We start from the raw sequence: 12,834 nt of genomic DNA on the forward strand, positions 1-12,834 counted from the left end.
ACAAATATTTTAAAAGGAACACATAGAACATTATCCACAGAAGTCATGTCTATAAATTTCTTGGGAAAATAAAGTTCAGATGTCAATACTGATGATGATGCCTTCTCTCTACATTGTATGATAAGGAACCTGCCAGGAACGTTCTCCTGGTCCCCTCCCAATTACTCCACTCTTCTCTGAGTGTGCCCCAAAACAGTTCATGTCAGTGAAATTACACCTAGAACAAATACCTCCACTGTGGTATTTTAAGGTATATAATATTAACTGGCTTTTCAAACACCGTGTTTAAGCTTTCCTCAGTTTTCTAGCACATACCATACAGTGACATTTGGAAGCAGAACATTATATTTTAAAATGTTAACTATATCACACTGTAGGCTAAAAACTTTTTTAAAAGTTTGGAAATAAACCTTAAGATTTTTTTTTCCTAGCAACCTTCTTCTCAAGTAAGCCATCATTTATCTTTTAAATTCAATGCAAATCAAGAATATTTCATTTTTGCTAATCTAAGAAACATTTATTTTGATTCATAGAATACTCCATAAATACTATATTATGTGACAATCAACAATAAAAAGAGAATTATTTCAAGTCCTCTGTATGATGCTTATGATTTTAAAAAGTATTTAAATTTATGAACTGCTACAATGTGAAATAGAAAGTTCAACTTAGAATCAACGAAATGAGATTTCTGCTGGAGAACATGTAAGATGTAATAAATATGTTATGAAGAGTGAAAGAAATATAACAACAAAAGATTTTGCTTTATGATGTCTACTTATTGTTCCCAATTAAAATCAATTACTTATAAAGTTATATAAGTTTAAAAGCAGACAGTACATTTAGACAACTCTTATGCAAAGTTAAGCATCAAGGCAGCACAATAATGTAGACTGTATAGTCATGTAAGCTGGGAATGGAGCTCAGGTGGTAGAGTGCTTTCATAGCATGCATGATGTCCCTCAGATTTGATCCCTAGCATGGCATAAAACCAGATCAAATAGTAGAAGAAGAAGAATCAAACATTCAAGGTGATCCTCCTGGGCTACTTAGTGCCTGAGGCCAGCCTGATGGACAAGAGCCTCTACTGTCTCCTGAATTTTACAAAAGGGGACCTCTCTCCCTCTGCATTTGAAATGTCCACTGCCATCTCTTGCTGAGGAAATCATCAGGTTTCCCTGGGAGAAAAGAGAGCCTAACTCAGAGTAAGATGTTCACCCACAATTTTCAAGAAAGCATTTGGGTTTTAATAAGATTTTTTTTTTAAAAAAAAAGAAGGCCATAGAGTAATAAACATATTTATTATTACCCTTATTAGGGTAAGCTGAGACAATTTTGGATGTTTATACATGTAAAAGTCATTTTCACGGGGGCACCTGTACAAATGTATGACTAAAATGACATTTGTATATCCAACCTTGAGCCTAGAGATGCCACAAAGACTCGTTGTCAGGAGAACAGATACTGCCACACAATTAGGATCTCGGAACACTATGAAGATTTAGTCAAATTTATATACTTCTGAGTTTCCAACCAACTGGTTCCAGCTGACTGGTGTTCTCCAGAAAAGGTTCAGATGTGAACTGCAGGTGGGTGTGGTGGGGAACAGGAACTGACAGATCTGTGTGGGAAAGCGCACCCTGTCTGTCAGGCTGTCTTTACAAAATGGGAAAAGTACTTTATAAAATGGAAAAATCTGACTTAAAAGGTGTATAGATTCAATAAAAAAACTCAAATGAACACTTTAAAAATGTTCTTGTCACCTTAAAAGCTACTCTCAACTTATGATTCACCATCTGTACTCAATCTCCTGCTGCAAAGCTGAGGCCAAAACGACGTTTTCATATTTTCTGCGCCGCACAACTGGCTGGAAGATGTACAGCAGAGACCCGGCCTGTGTTCGGTGAATTAGCTCTTTTATTTCCATAGGGATTTGGGTACTTGGTTAAAAACTGACCAAATTAGCAATCCAAAGAGGACTCAGTCCCACTTGCACAGATACAGTTATAAATATGCCAACCCTGTCCATCATTAACCGGCATGCAAAAGACTAAAGAAATGGGATTTATGCAGGAGTGGCTAGAAGAAAGGAGCAATGGCTTTGTTCTGGTCAGTCTTGTGTCCGCATGGTCTTCAGGAATCAGCTATGTTGTTAGGCCTCTGGGTAGACAGGTCTGGAGCCCGGGGGAGCTGTGCGTCCATCAGAAGTGTGGGGATGACATTGTAAGCTGAATCTACAGTGTGTATCAACAGGGCTGATAGTTCTGGGGAATTCCAACTTGGAAGCCCAGAAAGAGGATCACAGCAAACTAAAGAGACTCGGAATGAATGCCCATAAAGCAACAATTTGAAATGATTAGTAGGCTGGAAGGTCGACAGCAGGGCAGAGCGTTTGCTCCTCTTGCAGAGAACGCTGGTTAAAATTTCAGTACCCACATAGCGCTCACTACCATCTGTAACTCCAACTCCAGAGGATGCGATGCTCTCTTCTGACCTTTGTGATCACCAGGCACCACACATGGTGTTCACAAAGTATGGAGGCAAACACTCATACACGTAAAAGAAATACAAGTTTAAGATTAATGAGTTGATTACAATAAAGGTTAAAACTCTTCATGATTCACAGAGGCTGAGACCATGAAGAGGTTCAGATACTGTCCACAATGTTACATGCAGTGAAGATAAGAAGCAGAGGGCACGGGAAGAGTAGAGTGGTCCTAAATGAAACCCGAAGCCAGACTCCCCCAGCTCTCCTACTTGTCTGCTGTAAGAGTTGGATGGAGACATTTAACCTTCTACTGTCTTTATTCATAAGATATGTGCTTTCATAGTACATACGTTATACAGTGGTGGTGAGTGTTAAATGAATTAACATATTGCAAGCGTTTGAAACAGTGCTTGGAACCCTGTGAGCTTTAGAGAGGCAGTTATTATTGCTTTTACTATTTCCTGTGACTTTGAGAAATTAATCATCTTAGCCATTTAAATACTGGAATAGAAATAAAAACCCCACATAAACTGAGCTGAGGATATGAGATGAGGAAAGCATTACACAAGAAGAAATGGAGAAAGACGTAAGCTGAAAACTGAGTTTACTTATTTGTAAATGAATAGCATTACTGTACATCTACAAGCTAAAAAGTGATAACACACAAAGAAGAAAATTATTCTACAAACAAGAGAAAGGGGAGGTAACTGCATTATCGAGTCTTGAGCTTTTTAGTCTATGTGTCGCATGTGCCTGTGGGCTTAGAAGAAACAGGGCCTTTAGGCTTGACATCCTGGGAGAGACAAGTTCACATCAGTAGAAGCTGACAGTGGTAATATGAGGTAGCATATAGATCAATGTACTCTATATTTGAGAAGTAGTTGCCTGGAGAAAAGCTTTTGGAGATTGGAGAAGAAAGTACAAAGAATGAAAACTTGGTCTCAGGAGTTGAGTCTATTGGCTAAGAATAGGATTAACCTGACAGTTTTGGTTCTTCATATAAGATTAACAATCATGTCTGCAGAGTCCACTCAATATCACAAAAAGCATTCTTTCAAGACTGACACTACAAGGATTCTATAATGATGAAATATGAATTTTCTTATATTTTTCCATATTAGATAATTCTACTCTGACATTAGTTATTTAAAATTAACTATTGAAATTATCTACTGACTTAGTATGATTATTCTCATACTATCTAAGGAGTATATATTATCTATAGCCATATCAGTAGTTAATTAGAACATTTATTTCCATACTTCAGCATGGGACTCACTAAAACTAATAGTTTTTAAATAAAATAACCATAGACTCAGGGCCATATTCAGGCTGACAACATGTTTTAGTATACCAGTAAGTAGATGTTATAAATGTTAATATCATATGTCAACCTCACTGGGCTGAAGGAAGTCCCATTCTATGGTTAAAAAACAAAAAAACAAAAAAACTTCTGAGTGTTTCTGTGGCCTCTTGCCAAAAGAGACCAAGTATTAAATAGAGGAAATCTACCCTCAACAATGCAATGAGGCATCATCCAACCTGTTAAGAATTAGAGAACAAAAAAAATCAGAGGAAGATTCAGTTCTCTTTCTTCTGGAGATTAGGATATCAGAGCTCCCAGTGCTGTCAAGCCTTCAGAGACAGGGGTTTACATCCATGGGCTACTGTGGTCATGTGAGCCAAACCCCAGCACAGAGACAGAAATCCACTGGGTTTGGGTCCAGGAAGACCCAAGATCTCTATTACAGATGCTTATTCAATTTAGCTTGTTTGCTTTTTTGTATGGAAGGCTATAGTCCTGCATTTTGATATTTTGTTTCTTTTTAAAAAGTAGCACAATATTTTCTCTTTCCATTGTCCAAAAGAAGGTAGAGGAGCATCTGAGCCTGTGCAGGCAAGCAAAAGCATAGTTCCTGTTTTTAGCATATGCATCCTATATAAACACTCATGACTACCTGGCCCTGCTCTACTGGTTTTTGTAAGGACTAAGTCACTTAGTCAAATTATTTAATAAAATGCAGTAGAAATCTCAAAGATTTTTACTTCTTACATTACTTCACGACTTTCATCTCTGTGTATCTTCTTATTTCATTTTGTTAGAACTTAATAGTGCTTTCATCTGGGCATCAAAGACAGCACTTGACCTAAGTCAGGCTAGTTAAACCATACGATCATTTTTGACTGACCTTCAAGAGCCATAGCAGTCAAGACCCAGCTCAGGAGTCTTTTATCCTTAAAGAACAAAACATCCTCAAAGGTCAAGGCATTTCTCAACATCGCACCCAGGGAGAACAAGCTAGGATACTATGTTAGTACCGCAGTAGAATACTTTAAAACATGAGTGAGCCCAGCGTTGAATTCTATGTTTCTGTCCCCATGTCTTCTGTCTTTCTGTAACAGATCAGTATCTGCTCAGGACCCCCAAGATGAAGTTCTCACCACAAAGGAGATTTGTTTTCCCCAGAGGGACTGGGAATATGAGACAAAGACAGGAGATGGAGGACTTAAAGGGAATGGGACGGGAACAAGCGGGGGGCGGGGGGGTATCTGTCTCAGAGGAGGACAAAGGTCTGCCTCTGGACAGCGAGGAGACAGATGTGGCCCATAGGCAAATGGCAGTTTATAAAGGTAAAAGGGAAACCCTCAGGGTTATAATGAGATATCTAATCTTAATTGGGCGCATTAATTAGGTGAAGCCAAAGGAGCTTTTGTGGCTGCACTTCATTCCTTTGATAGCTGGACCTTGGGAGTTGGCCTCAGGAGTAGGGAGTGGCCAAATAAAGGAATAGGCCTTGGTGACTGGCCTTAGGAACGTAGTCTAATGGTTTTTAGCAAAGCAGAGGAAACAGGGAAGATGAGCCAGGCCTGGCAGGGCCATGCCTGCCATGCTTGGGCTGGCCAGAGTCCCTTAACTTTGTGTAATGAACGACTTCGTGCTACAGTTATGAACAGTCCAGAAAACACAGTAGAGGAAAGGAATGAGGGAGTCCTTGTACAAACCACTTTTTTTTTTTTTACCAGAGTTTACAAGGGAAGAATTTACTGAACTTGACTGATCCAAAAAACACAAACAAGTATTATCTACCTCTAATCAAATCATTGCTTTCACAGATTGTTTAAATTTGTTCCCTTCCCTTCTCTCTGTGTCTTTCTTTCTCTCTGTGTCTTTCTTTCTCTGCCTCTGCCTCTGCCTCTGTCTGTCTGTCTGTCTGTCTCTCTGTGTGTGTGTGTATGTGTGTGTGTATGTGTGCACGCAGGCACGCTCATGTGTATAACTGTTAACAGTTAATGAAAAAGGAGATGAATTTGAAAGAGAATAAGAAGACTTTATATAGCAGGGCTTGGAGTGAAGAAAGGGAATCAGGAATGATGTAATTACATTGTAATCTCAAGAAATAAAGAAGTAATGAATTTAAAAATTTGAAAAATAACCTAAATATCTTCTATGTGTCTCTTTCTTTATCCTCTAAGTCTTTCTTTCTTCTTTATTTTCCTTTCTCTCTTTCACACTTCTCTTTAAAAAGAATATGATTAATGCAATTAAATGAGCATTTGTTTTGTTTCACTTAACTTCTACCATGTGCTTAATATATGTGAGTGAGTGAAGAAAGAAAAGAGATAGGAATGGAGCTGGCAATCTCCTGCCTTGCGGCAGCAGATAAGCTAGATCAGCAGAGAGACCAGTAACCTGTACACTTGCAGGCACAAGAAGAAACTGCAACATTACCTAAGGACAATTTTAGTTTCCTCCACTTATTCATTATATCAATTATGGTGCTGTTACAGTAGTTATATTTGAGTTGTGAATGAATGAAAATGTCTCATTAGCTAAACATATTCTTTTTAAAATTTTTAAAATATATTTTATTAATTTATTCATATTACATCTCAATTGTTATCCCATCCCTTGTATCCTCCCGTTCCTCCCCTTCCCATTTCCTAAACATATTCTTTTTTTTTTTCCTAAACATATTCTTGAACATACACCTTAGACTTATTACACAGGTGTGTTGTCCTTGAGATGCTCACCCTAGGGAACACTGCACTCTGCCTAGTTGTACTATTATTTAGAATTTTCTGGGTATCGTCCTTCTCTTGAGGTCTGGTTTTGTAGCCCTTACCAGAGCTATTAGTTGTTCATTTGGTGACTATTTAGTTCATATTTTTCTCCATAGTAATGCAAGTAACACCAGGGCTGGGACACAGTATTTCACTCACCACAGTTCTCCAAGGCCCTGTTGCTGAGCCCTGTACAAGGAAGCACTCAACAAATGGATGCATTCCTTGTGAGTTCACTTTTCAAGTTATAACGATGGCCTTCTTTTTCAAATAAAGCTCACCATGATAAGATCAGCCCCCTCCCCCCGCAGTAGGGCCTAATCCTGTCTTGGCTCCCCAGCCTGTCCCAACACTTCCTCCCTCATCTCCTTCCCTAGAAGACGTCAAGGGCCCAATCCTGGATACTCGCTATATGCTGTTTGATATTATTAATCATACTTACCTAGCCCCAAACCACTCTCGCCCTGAGCTAACTGATTCTTGTTGGTTATGCTATGATTCCAGCCCTCCATTTTATGAAGGAATTGCAGTAATTGAGAACATCTCCAATTCCTCTGACCATTCTGAATGTAAATGGTCTCAGCAAGGCAACGCCAAGCTGACCTTGAGTTCTGTATCAGGCTCCGGGTTATGTATAGGTAAAGTTATCCCCTCCTCCTATCAACATCTCTGTAACATAACCATCACAGAGATATCTTCCCTCTCTGACTGTATCCTTCCCAGTAATTACACTTGGTGGGCCAGTAACAATGGCCTCACTCCCTGCATATGCTCCCCCCATTTAAAAGCCAGTAAGACCACCTTTTGTATCCTTATTCAATTAATCCCTCACCTAATATATTATACTGAGGAACAATTTTCCCACTACTGGGATTCTGTTACCAATCAAGCCCTGCTTAGAACCAAACGTGAGCCTACAACTACAATTACTCTGGCTGTTCTCCTCGAGTTGGGCTGTTGGGCTTCTCAATGACGGGTAAGGAATGGTCGGATGAGATTGATACAGCCTAAGACAGGCCTGGACCACCCATCCAGCTTTAGATATAGATATAGATATAGATATAGATATAGATATAGATATAGATATAGGGTGACCTGTAAGTAGGCTCCATTTTCTACACCTCTGTTTGGCATGTAGGAAGCTGAGGGTCAGCCCGAGGCCACACCACTCAGTCCCCGTCCTGAGAAACCACTTATTTACCTCATCTCTGCAGCTGCTTTCCTCAGAACTTACCTCCCTATCCTTGAAGTGTTTACTACTGAGGTATATAGCAGAGCATCCTCATTAGCTCCTAGGAACCCGCTTGCTTACCAGCTACATTCTCTCAAAGTTTACTCCCTTATTTTAAAGTTTTTACTACTCGGCTAGAAGGCAGAATAGCTGCCATATAGGTTTCCATAGCAACCCTGCCTTTGCCTCTCTGAGACCCTATAAAAACTCTGTGAAAATTTTCAATACACGGGGTTTGATCAGAATCCCAGACTTGCCCCCATTTCTTCGTGTCTCCCTGTCCTGTCTCTTTTTCAGCCTTGCATCCCCTTCCCAGGTTCTGTTTGAAGACCCCGCGGGCCGGGGCAAAGTTATATAAAGACACCTTGTAACCATCTTGGCAGGAGTAGAAGGTATTCTAAGGAGAAGAACTTCACCACTCACCTTGGCTACAGACTACGGAAGCAAGGGCCCCTGTGGTATTGGGATTTTTATACAGGGAGTTTCACGGTTAGAGCAGGAAAAGGCCTAGTACCAGGCAGAGAAGGAGCTTGGCTCTCAGGATGAAGGGCTTTATATAGTTCTAAGAACCTGTCAGACCACCTTGCAGGGCAGAATGGCGGCGAGACACACTGATGCGCACGTGATGGCTGATGTCAGCAGATGGACCTGGCAAGGCACTGGACCTCTTCACTCCTCTCCCCAGTGTAGCTCTGTCACATAAATCTCCATCCTCTGCTTCTCACCCTTAGTTCGTCTCTTGTGCTGGCTGTTGAGGGCAAGCTTATTTAGAGCTTCCAGGATGCAGGCTTTGCACCCAAGCGACTCCGGGAACAGTCCTGGATTCTGACGAGGCTCCTCCTTTATTGGTGGAATACATATGAAAATCACCACACCTAGCTACCTGTTCCCTCTAAAAATGTGCTGACTTGATTCTGTATACTAAGTTTCTTACAGGAGGCCAATATAATAAGTTCTCACTAGAATATTATTTTTTGTAATATGTACAAAATACTTACAAACCATCTATTGCCTGCAGTTAAGGTTCATGTGGTAAGTTTCTCTTAGGGACGAGGAGAAATGTCCAGTCAGTCATTCAGGTAAATTTCTGTGGCTTCTACTTTTTATTGGCTACCAAGATGGTGGGTCAAAAGTTGAACTCCTTATAAAGAAAATTAGTGTATACTTGGCATTCACTCATCTGTTTCTCATCATTCAAATCAATTTTTTTGTGTATATTTTAAATATATTAGGTCTAAATGTTTTAATACTGTAAGACTCTTTTAACTTATTATTTAAATAAGACTGTAATTAAGTATTAGATCATTTTTCCACTATTAAATGTTTCAATAGTTTTGGTAAATTGGTGTATTTTGAAACTTCAATTTTCAAAACATCTTGAGTTCTAAAATATATTTCACTGAAGACATTTGAGGACTCTGACTTTAGTTCTCACATGCTGCGTAACATTTTATAGGTAAGATTACATATAAAGTAACAGCATTTAGTGAATCAGTATTACACAAGCCAGGCCAGCTTAGTGGTTTAAAATAATGACCTCTCTTCTTATCTCAGCATCCAAGGCATTGGCCATTTGGGCTGGATTTAACTGGGTAGCTCATTTTCTGATCTCCTCTATGCCTTTGCAAGCTGCTAGCTTTTCAGGTACAGACAGATGGCCTAAGGTCTCACTCTCTGTGTTGCTGGATATTATTGAACTGTCGGTCTCTCACAGCTAGCTGGGTTTTTTTTGTTTGTTTTTTGTTTTGTTTTTTGTTTTTTGTTTTTGTTTTTGTTTTGCAGAAACACTGGTTCTAAATCCAGATAGGAAAACAACCCCTGTGCTGAAGTGTTTGTGAGTGTTACACTTGCAATACTTTGCTAATGTTCTATTGAGCAAGGCCTGTCCTATGATCAGGCTCACTGATATTGGTAGGCTTGATTTAGTGGGAATTTTTGCTGCCATGATTTACTGCAGAGTACAAAACAGCCATTAAAACCGCCATCCTGGCTTCAGAGTGCTACCATAGTCACTGCCGTTGACCAGAGAAGTCAACCTCTGGACAGTTGTTATGGTTTATCTATGACCTCCGTGTTACATTGTTTCTCTAGGATTTTGGTTTAGTTTTGTCTGATGACAAAAATACAATTTCCTTCTTCTTTGGAAATTAGAAAATAAGGTCAGGCTCAGACACTGAGGTGTGTGAAAATCAATATTTCATTAGATCAGACATAGTTCCCATATTCAGAGCAGTAAATAAAACTGAAGGAAAATATGGAGTGTATGTAGCTATGAAAATACAGCAAATAATGATAATAAAACTCAACTTTTCATGTAGAAACTAGAAAAATCCAGAGCACAAAACACAAATTACGGTGACAAGTTAAAAATGTTAATGATAATTATAGCTTATTGTTTATATTGTGAACTCAAAAGTCCTATGAAATAAATATTCAAAAATTAACAGTGTAGTCCTCTGGTTAAATAAAGCATACTATCATGCACCATAATGTTTCAAACCATTTTATGAAATATCAAATACTCTAAAACAGAATATATATATATTCAGATACAGGCTTGATCTTCTACTAGGAAACTTGCAATTAGACTGTACCTGAACACAATTGGAGTAGATGCCAAGAGTCCCAAACTAACTTGCTGCCTTCTGAATACAGTGGTGTCCTTTCATACTCAGCGGTAATCATTTCTGTGCCTTAACATCCCTTCCCCCTTTCCCAAGCAGATCCAATGTTTTGAAGATCGGGTGAAATATGTCTCCTCTGAGCACTCTTCCTTTAAGTCTCCAAATAGTTATGTGTTCTCCCTGGTTCTGGCCATGAAACTTTTTTCTTAAATGGAATTGCTGCTAGCCCTTAGACTGGTTTCCTAGGAGCAGGCTCTTAACATCCCAGAAGAGCTTGGGTTAGGTATCATGGATTCAAAAGATGACAGGCCACATAATGGCTCACTTAGAGAGAGGAAGATCAATTAGGGTGAGATCAAAGGTGTTGATCTGAGATTTGCTGGAGAAACCAATTCTACCATTTTGGGTCAAATTTAAATCAAGCTTTATTAAATATTAATACTGACCAAGAGTGGAGAAGAAAATTCAGGAAGGAAGCCCAGTAGAAAAAGAGAACAGGAGGAGAGAGGAAATCAATAAAAGCAGCACTCAAGGAAAACCAGCAATTTTCCCTTCACAGGGATCTTGACAAGTGCAACTTTATAACACAGTATACACAGCTTTTTAAACACTTACAAAACTCAGATAGTTCAAACATGATTTTACTCCCTGCTTGTAGAGCATAGATACTAAGCACCCAGTGTTTCATGCTTAGGAATGGGTGAGGCAAAAGCACAGGCAAGCATCTAGATGCCCTCATTTGCCTTTCTACCTCACACTGAGAACCTTTCTCCTTTATGGATTTTACCAAGGCCACAATAGCGAGGGAAAACGTATTTTTGCAAAGGTAGTCAGGCATAGCTCATCTGTTTATCTAGATAACATAGACTTTAATACTCAATACTGAAGCCATTACTAGGCTGAGTATTCGACTCTTGTTTTCTGCTAATAAAAGGAATTCTTTGGATTTCTTCAGCATGACACTTCTAGCTTATTTTCAGAGATATCAGAAGCAGCAGCCCTAGGGTTGCAACTCTGTATTTCCGATTGTTCCATAGGGTCTTGATTCTCACTGGAAGTACTAAAGGGAGATGCTTGTAAGAAATGGCAGCCAGCAGTGAACAGCCTTTGCAAGCATTCAGACCTCAATGCCAAGTGTTGCTTGGTAAAGGGTAAAGCTTTTTGTATTCTCTAAGATGGTTTTGTCAGTAATGCGATAGTCACCAGTTGACAGACTTAGGAAGATTACATGAGATAATGTTGAGAAACAGTAATACGTCTACCAAGTAGAACACACCCAGTACATGTCAACAAAACACAGCAGTGCTCAGCCCCCAAGTCCCCAGCAATTCCACGCCTGTGTTTCCTGTTCTGAAGTGTTAGCACGATTTCCTTTGTATGGATGCTAAGATTTACCACTAAGATGAGAAATAACATCCCACCTCAACTTAAGCAGGTTTGTGAAATTCAATTGCTTAGTGATCTGCAGTCTAATACCACAGTTCCCTTCCCATGCCTCCAGTGAAAAAAACACATTGTTTTAAGTTGCTTCTGGCTTTTGTGAGCTAAAACAAAGACAACAAATAAACAATGGTTTCGTCTTTATCTACATCTACTGAAGTATCCAGAAAGGTTTTTCCTCCCAGGCCCTAGCCACCTTCACTGAACTTGACCCACAAACAATATGACGTAGACACTGTGAACTGAACTAATGAGTGAATACCGAACCTCAGAGAACCTGATTGCAAGCCCTGTGGACAACACTACCATTCTTATTCCTGAGAACAACCATGCAGATGCTTCTGAACTACTTCACAGTCATTTTTAAGTTGGAAGCATGCTGAGTTTTTGTCACATTTCCCTCCTCACACTTCATATTTTCAGATACTATCTCTTTCGCTTCTCCCAAAAGAAAAGCTTAAGCTGTGGATGGCAGTGAACTCCCCATGTATGTGGCCCAAGAGGCACTCCCAGACAAAAGGGCCTCCATTAGAAAGACGCATGCTTGGAGCCTGCAGAAGTCTAAGGGCCTGAAGCCCATTTCTGCCACTGATTGAGAAAACAGGATCCAGAGCTCTTGTGTCTTCTGAAGACAGCAGCCATGAGACTAGACAGGAGCATCCCTCCCAGCCGTTCTTCCTCTCTCTACAGCAGCCTCAGGATGTCAGACCACTAACATGGCCTCACGTACAGAGGATGAATGCTCTGTGCTTTCAGCTGTTTTCTTACTAAAATGCCTTATTTGATAAATCACCTTAAATGGAGACTTTGTGTAGCCAGAGCTGGTTGGGCCTCTAGCCAAAGGAATCACCTTCTGGACTCTGAGTTCATGAAGCCAGCATCAACCCTTTGCGGAAACTTTCTGGCAGTGTACCTGAGCAGGTGCTACCCTGTCCTGCCCCATATCCCCACTTACTGCTCCCATCACATCACTCTTTGGATTCAGCATA

General features: G+C 39.8%; 1 protein-coding gene across 3 annotated transcripts in view; it reads right to left on the bottom strand.

Moving 5' to 3' along the window:
• Mctp1 (multiple C2 and transmembrane domain containing 1) overlaps window positions 1-12,834 on the bottom strand; it is a 587,757-nt gene that overhangs the window by 437,264 nt on the left and 137,659 nt on the right. The window lies entirely within an intron of this gene.

Source organism: Acomys russatus, chromosome 30 (genome assembly GCF_903995435.1).
Source record: "Acomys russatus chromosome 30, mAcoRus1.1, whole genome shotgun sequence".
NCBI classification, from domain to species: Eukaryota; Metazoa; Chordata; class Mammalia; order Rodentia; family Muridae; genus Acomys; species Acomys russatus.